Here is a 7,715-nt window from a genome sequence, read left to right on the forward strand (position 1 = left end):
CGTCGCGGGCAGAAAAGTCGGCCCAACGCGTCGACCCAGACGGACAAGCGTCTGCTTATCGTCTGCCTGCCGACCTATTTCTGGCCCAAATTTAGGCCTTATTTGCGTCGCACGGACACAAAGCAGACGTGGGCGACGCACGCCTACTCCTCTTGTCGGCCCGCCAGTCGATGGCACATTGGCTATTCTCTTCCATCCCTATCGTCAGCAAGCCCTCGCCCGCTCCACCGCGTCGCCGCCGTCGCCCAGTTCTGGCGTCCCTGCCTATTGGAAATATGCCCTAGGGGCAATAATAAAGTGGTTATTATTATATTTCTTTAATAATGATAAAGGAGTGTTATTCAATATATAATTGTATTGAACGGAAACTTAAATACATCTGTAAATATATAAACAAATATATCAAGTCCCTAGTAAACCTTTACTAGACTAGCTCGTTGATCAAAAGATGGTTAAGGTTTTCTGACCATAGACATGAGTTGCCATTTGATAAAGGGATCACGTCATTAGGAGAATGATGTGATGGACCAGACTCATCCGTTAGCATAGCATATGATCTTTCAGTTTATTGCTACTGCTTTCTTAATGTCAAATACATGTTCCTTTGACCATGAGATCATGCAACTCCAGGACTCCGGAGGAATGCCTTGTGTGTATCAAACGTTGCTACTTCTTGAGCTTGTGTTGATTTTTCCCTGGAAAAAAAAGGGTGATGCCGCAAAGTAGAGATAAGTATTTCCCTCAGTTAAGAACCAAGGTATCAATCTAGTAGGAGGCACAAAACAAGTCCCCAATATATGCACCTACACAAACTAAAAAACACTTGCACAAAACACGAAAAAGGGGTTGTCAATCCTTTCACGGTCACTTGCAAGAGTGAGATCTAATAGAGATAGATATAAAAGATAAGTAAATAACAAAATAAAGTAAATATAAATAAATTGCAGCAAGATATTTTTGGATTTTTAGTTTTGTAGATCTGATAATAATATGATGGAAAATAGACCCGGGAGGCATAGGTTTCACTAGAGGCTTCTCTCTTGAAGAAAGCATACGGTGGGTATTGGGGATATAACTATTGGGTATGACCCGCTCAGGAGGGGCCGGGTCACGCCGCTGGCGGCTTAAAGATGAAGAAGCCCGATAAGGTCCAAGGAGATATGAAGATGGCGGTTCATGAAGTAGGCTTATTGGAGGCCCAAGACCCAGAGGCGACCTGAGGCCCAAAGGGATGAGCCGCCATATGTTTAACTTGTTTTGTAAAGCAAGCTTAGTTAGAAACCGAGCCGGTCACGTTTGTGTGAGCCGGCCGGGATTCTGTAAGCCGCCGGACATCCACCTGTATATAAAGGGGTGACCTGGCGGCGGGTTAACTCAAGTAAGAATCAATCGAGAACTAGGTCAAGCGTATTCGCTCCCTGGTAATAGAAACCCAAGCAATACAACCTAAAGTAGAAGTAGGCTTTTACCTCGTTGAGAGGGGCCAAACTTGGGTAAACCCTCTGTGTCCTTTGTCCCGTTTAACCCCTTTAAGTTAACCTAGTTGCGATGGCTCCACACCTAGGTCCTTTTGCTAGGGCATCTGCCGTGTTAAGACCTCGACAATTGGCGCCCACCATGGGGCCAGCGCACGGTGGTTTCGAGTTCTTGAAGGGCAGCTTCGCAGGGATCAAGGGATACATCGTAGGGCGGATGACCAAGAGCCGTCGTGACAAGCTCTACATCGACGACGCTGACTGGGGCCCCGTGGCCAGCTCAATCGAGTATGGGTACCGGGTCCCCTTCGGCGGAATCCACGTCTTCATCGGCAAGATCGGCGAGTCGGAGCCTGAGCCGGGAGTCTGCACCGACATCATCGAGACGGCTCAGCGTGCATGACCCGCCAAGGTTCAAGCCGTCGTGAAGGACGCCTTTGTTGGTTTTATCCATGGGGCGGATCTCGAGGACGGATCTGTATCTGGTGGAGAGACGGCCATCTACTCTGATCACGAGTCTTCCACTGGTGAGACCAATTCGATGTATCAATTGCAAGACGGCGGGTTTGGGGGCTGCTCCGATGGTAACAGTATTCCGGACCCCTATGAGCCGCCGAACAGGGTCGCAATCTTCATGGCCGGTACACAACCGGTGCTCAATTCCTCAACTGCTGCAGCTACGACTTCCAACTCAACAGCGGCGGCGTCGGCCGGGGCGAGCGGCTTTGCGTGCCCGCCGGCTCAAGTTTTATCCGAACTCTTGGAGGCTTTGGCAACCTTATTGACTGCAGAGGTAACAACGGAGAATCAAGCACATCATAAGGTGGATGTCGCGAAACTGCAAGATGAGATAGCTCAGGCCAATGAGGAGTTTATGTTGGGGAACGCAGTAATTTCAAAAAAAAAAATCCTACGCACACGCAAGATCTATCATGGTGATGCATAGCAACGAGAGGGGAGAGTGTGTCTACGTACCCTCGTAGATCGAAAGCGGAAGCGTTTATCAACGCGGTTGATGTAGTCGTACACCTTCATGATCCGTCACGATCAAGTACCGAAATACGGCACCTCCGCGTTCAGCACACGTTCAGCTCGATGACGTCCTCGCCTTCTTGATCCAGCAAGAGGAGCGAAGTAGTAGATGAGTTCCGGCAGCATGATGGCGTGATGACGGTGTTGGTGAAGAACAATCTCCACAGGGCTTCACCTAAGCACTATGAAAACTAAGACGGAGGATAAACTAGAGGGGATGGGGTTGCCAGCACATGGCTTGGTATTTCTTGATGTGTCTTGGGTGCTATCCCTACCCCTCTATTTATATGTTGAGCCTTGGGGTCGAAACTTGGAGTAAAAGCCTACACAAAGTCCGTTTCACCTGAAAGGCAAGAGACCTTCTCGGACTCCAGGACCAGACGCCAGGGTTCCCGACGTCTGGACCCAGACGCCAGGGACCTTGGCGTCTGGCCCTTGGACTCCGCAAAACTTCCTTTTGCTCTTTCCAAAAAACTTGTGGGCTTTCCCCTTTGGCCCAAATAAAGTGTTCTCGTACCCAAACATTTCGGGAAACATCCGGAACCCCTTCCGATGAATTCCGGAACCCTTCCAGAGACCAAACACTATTATACCATATATCAATCTTTATCTCCGGACCATTCCGGAGTTCCTCGTCATGTCTGTGATCTCATCTGGGCCTCCGAACAACATTCAGTCACCAACATACATAACTCATATAGTACTATATCGTCAATGAACGTTAAATGTGCGGACCCTATGGGTTCGAGAACTATGTAGACATGACCGAGACACCTCTCTCATGAATAACCAATAGCAGAACCTGGATGCCCATATTGGCTCCTACATATTCTATGAAAATCTTTATCGGTCGAACTGCATAACAACATACGTTGTTCCCTTTGTCATCGGTATGTTACTTGCCCGAGATTCGATTGTCGGTATCTCAATACCTAGTTCAATATCGTTATCGACAAGTCTCTTTACTCGTTCCGTAATGCAACATCCCGTAACTAACCCATTATCCACATTGCTTGCAAGGCTTATAGTGATGTGCATTACTGAGAGGGCCCAGAGATACCTCTCCGATATACGGAGTGACTAATCCTAATCTCGATCTATGCCAACTCAACAAACACCATCGGAGACACCTGTAGAGCATCTTTATAGTCACCCATTTACGTTGTGACGTTTGATAGCACACTAAGTGTTCCTCCGGTATTCGGGAGTTGCATAATCTCATAGTCATAGGAACATGTATAAGTTATGGAGAAAGCAATAGCAGTAAACTAAACGATCATCATGCTAAGCTAACGGATGGGTCAAGTCAATCACATCATTCTCTAATGATGTGATCCCATTTATCAAATGACAACTCTTTGTCCATGGCTAGGAAACTTAACCATCTTTGATTAATGCGATAGTCAAGTAGAGGCATACTAGTGACACTCTGTTTGTCTATGTATTCACACATGTACTAAGTTTCTAGTTAGTACAACTCTAGCATGAATAATAACCATTTATCATGATATAAGGAAATATAAATAACAACTTTATTATTGCCTCTAGGGCATATTTCCTTCAGTCTCCCACTTGCACTAGAGTCAATAATCTAGATTACATTGTGATGATTCTAACACCCATGGAGTCTTGGTGCTGATCATGTTTTGCTCGTGAGAGAGGCTTAGTCAGCGGGTCTGCAACATTCAGATCTGTATGTATCTTGCAAATCTCTATGTCTCCCTCCTTGACTTGATCACGGATGGAATTGAAGCGTCTCTTGATGTGCTTGGTTCTGTTGTGAAATCTGGATTCCTTTGCCAAGGCAATTGCACCAGTATTGTCACAAAAGATTTTCATTGGACCCGATGCACTAGGTATGACACCTAGATCGGATATGAACTCCTTCATCCAGACTCCTTCATTTGCTGCTTCCAAAGCAGCTACGTACTCCACTTCACATGTAGATCCCGCCACGATGCTCTGCTTGGAACTGCACCAACTGATAGCTCCACCATTTCATAAAAATACATATCCGGTTTGAAAGGATCGATATGGTTGACTAGAGGGGGGGGGAGGTGAATAGGCAACTAACAATTTTTAGCTTTTCTTTAACAATTTAAACTTTGCATCAAAGTAGGTTGTCTAGATATGCAACTAGGTGAGCAACCTATATGATGCAACAAGGAGAGGAACATAAGCAAGCAAGATATATGAAACAAATAAGCTTGCACAAGTAAAGGCACGAGATAACCAAGAGTGGAGACGGTGGAGACGAGGATGTGTTGCCGAAGTTCCTTCCCTTTGTGAGGAAGTACGTCTCCGTTGGAGCGGTGTGGAGGCACAATGCTCCCCAAGAAGCCACTAGGGCCACCGTATTCTCCTCATGCCCTCACACAATGCGAGATGCCGTGATTCCACTATTGGTGCCCTTGGAGGCGGCGACCGAACCTTTACAAACTAGGTTGGGGCAATCTCCACAACTCAATTGGAGGCTCCCAACGACACCGCGAAGCTTCACCACAATGGACTATGGCTTCGCGGTGTCCTCAACCGTCTAGGATGCTCAAACACCCAAGAGTAACAAGATCCGCAAGGGATTAGTGGGGGGAATCAAATATCTCTTGGTGGAAGTGTAGATCGGGGCCTTCTCAACCACTCCCGAGCAAATCAACAAGTTTGGTTGGCTAGGGAGAGAGATCGGGCGAAAATGGAGCTTGGAGCAATAATGGAGCTTAGGGTTGAAAGAGGTAAGTCAACGGGGAAGAAGGGGACCTCTTATGTAGTGTGGGAAAAGGATCCAACCGTTACCCACTAACCAGCCCGCGGCCAGCGGTACTACCGCAAGGCCTCGCGGTACTACTGCTTGCAACCAAGCGGTACTACCGCATGGCTGTGCGGTACTACCGTACCGACCCACGGTACTGCCGCAACCCCAGCAACAGAAAATATAAACAGACGCGCAGGAGCTGGGGGCGGTACTTCCGCACGCGCGGTACTACCACGCCCCCATGCGGTACTACCGCAAGGCAAACACCCCAACCAGGGGGAAGGGAACTTCCGTGCCTACTTCCGCAAAGAAACGGAAGTAGCAAAAACCCGACACAGTAGTACTGCCGAGGGGCGGTACTACTGCCTGACTGCATAGCGCGGTACTACCGCTCGGCGGAAGCGGTACTATCGCGCCACCACGCGGTACTACCGCGGATGCCTACGGTACTACCGTTTTCCTGGGAGCAGTACTACCGCAACCAACCACAACAGCCAGACAAGGGAGGCAAGAAAACGGAGGAAGCTCCAAGGAAAAAGGAGGGGACAAGAAGGAGACGTGTATGTGATGATTCCACCCAAACCTTTCCAACGCGGACCCCCTCTTAATAGTACGGCTTTCCTACGACTCAAATCCACCAAAAAGAAACGTAGAAAAGGCACCGTCTTCATTAGTCTTCGAGGGGCACCCAATCGTCTTGTGCCTAGCAATGAAATGTCTGGAATACTCAAGGCACACGATTAGTCTGCAAATGCGTTGTCATCAATCACCAAAACACTTAGGGATAAATATGCCCTTACAATCTCCCCCTTTTTGGTGGATTGATGACAATACGAGATTTGCACAAGGAAAATAAAATTAAGTAAATGCAAACCCCTCCTCTCTAGAATATAGACGGGCTCCCCCTAGATGTGTGCCACCTAGAAGAGTGCTTTGGACTGCACGGCACATGAATACTAGGATCAAAGCTCCCCCTATATTATAGAAACAAGGCATATCTATCACTAGACAAGATAGCACATACATAAGTTAACTACGATAGATAAAGTGCATATGTCTTACACCATATGAGGAAAGGTCTCAAAAGCACAAACCAAACCAGAGCAAACAAAGCAAACAAGCACAAACGAGGTCCAAAAGACAAAGCAAATAAACGCGCCAAGCATGATACAACGCAAATCCCTACACTCTCTCCCCCTTTGGCATCGAGACGCCAAAAAGGCAGAGAGGACACCTACACACACAGGGTGGCTCAGGCAGAGAAGTCGCCCCACTGCTCCTCATGCTCCTCGTCAGACTCAGCGGCGGGGATAGTCTCCTCGAAGTCATCCTCTGAACTGGTCCACTTGTATCCCTGCTTTGACATCCAGGCAGCCTCAGGTGTGATGACGTCCTCAGACCTGCCAGACACATCCTCTCCAAAGAGCCTCATAACCTTCTTGTCACGGCGGCGACTCTCCTTGTCTGCCACATGAGCCCTGTATTGTCCCTTCGCCTGCATGCAGAAGAGAGTCTTCATCTTGTCCTTTAGCTTCTTGGCCCATGACGGCTCAGAGGAAGGAGTGGTGGACCTAGCAGCACGGTCCTCAGCAACATTCTCACCAGCAGCAGCCGCCTCCTCACCAGCAGCCCTCCTAGCAGAAGAGGCCTTAGCACGGGTAGTGGTGTTGGCCTAGTTGGGCTTGACGCGGAGGCTGATGGACTCATGGCGAATCCAGTCTGGAGCAAGGAACTCATCACTCGGGTACATCTTCTCCCAAGTGGTGGAGAGCAGCAGAAACAGGTACGATCCATAGATAGGTACCTTGCGAGTGAACACCGCAAACCGAAGCTCACACCACATGATGTGTGAGACATCAAGTGGCTGAGTCTGAGAAGAACGTGCCTCTGCACACATGAGCAACATGTCCACTAGATATGCATGGACCTTGTCCTTGTCGCCAATGCGTGGGAACAGAGTGTTGCGGAAGATGCGATGCATGATATCCAGAAAGGAGTTTAACACCCAAGTTGACTTGCCATTGGGGAGCACCTTCTCAACAAGGAAAGGCTGAAGCAGGTTCTTGTTGGCAGACTCAGAGTTGGCATGGGGGCGAACACCAACGGGGGTGTGAAGCCCGTCATCAGGAATGTGCAGCAGATCCATGAACTCTTTCCAAGTAGCAGACAGCTGATGACCATTGGTCATCCAGGTCATCCTCCGCTCCTCCTCGGGATGAAAGTACACTGAGGCAAAGAACTGACAGATGAGCTCAGGGTCATAGTCATGGTGAAAAGAGATCACCGGCTCAATAGCAAACTGCTCCACCAAGTCCAGAGCCTCTCCAAAATAGTCACGAAACTTGTCCTTCCGCATGTGATGCATGTCTATCCACTTGACCTCCACGAAGGTATTCTGCTTGCTCTTGATCACATCCAGATAGATGAGAACCTGTTGCTTGTTCTAGAACATCTCAGTG

Source organism: Triticum aestivum, chromosome 2A, assembly GCF_018294505.1.
Source record: "Triticum aestivum cultivar Chinese Spring chromosome 2A, IWGSC CS RefSeq v2.1, whole genome shotgun sequence".
NCBI lineage: Eukaryota > Viridiplantae > Streptophyta > Magnoliopsida > Poales > Poaceae > Triticum > Triticum aestivum.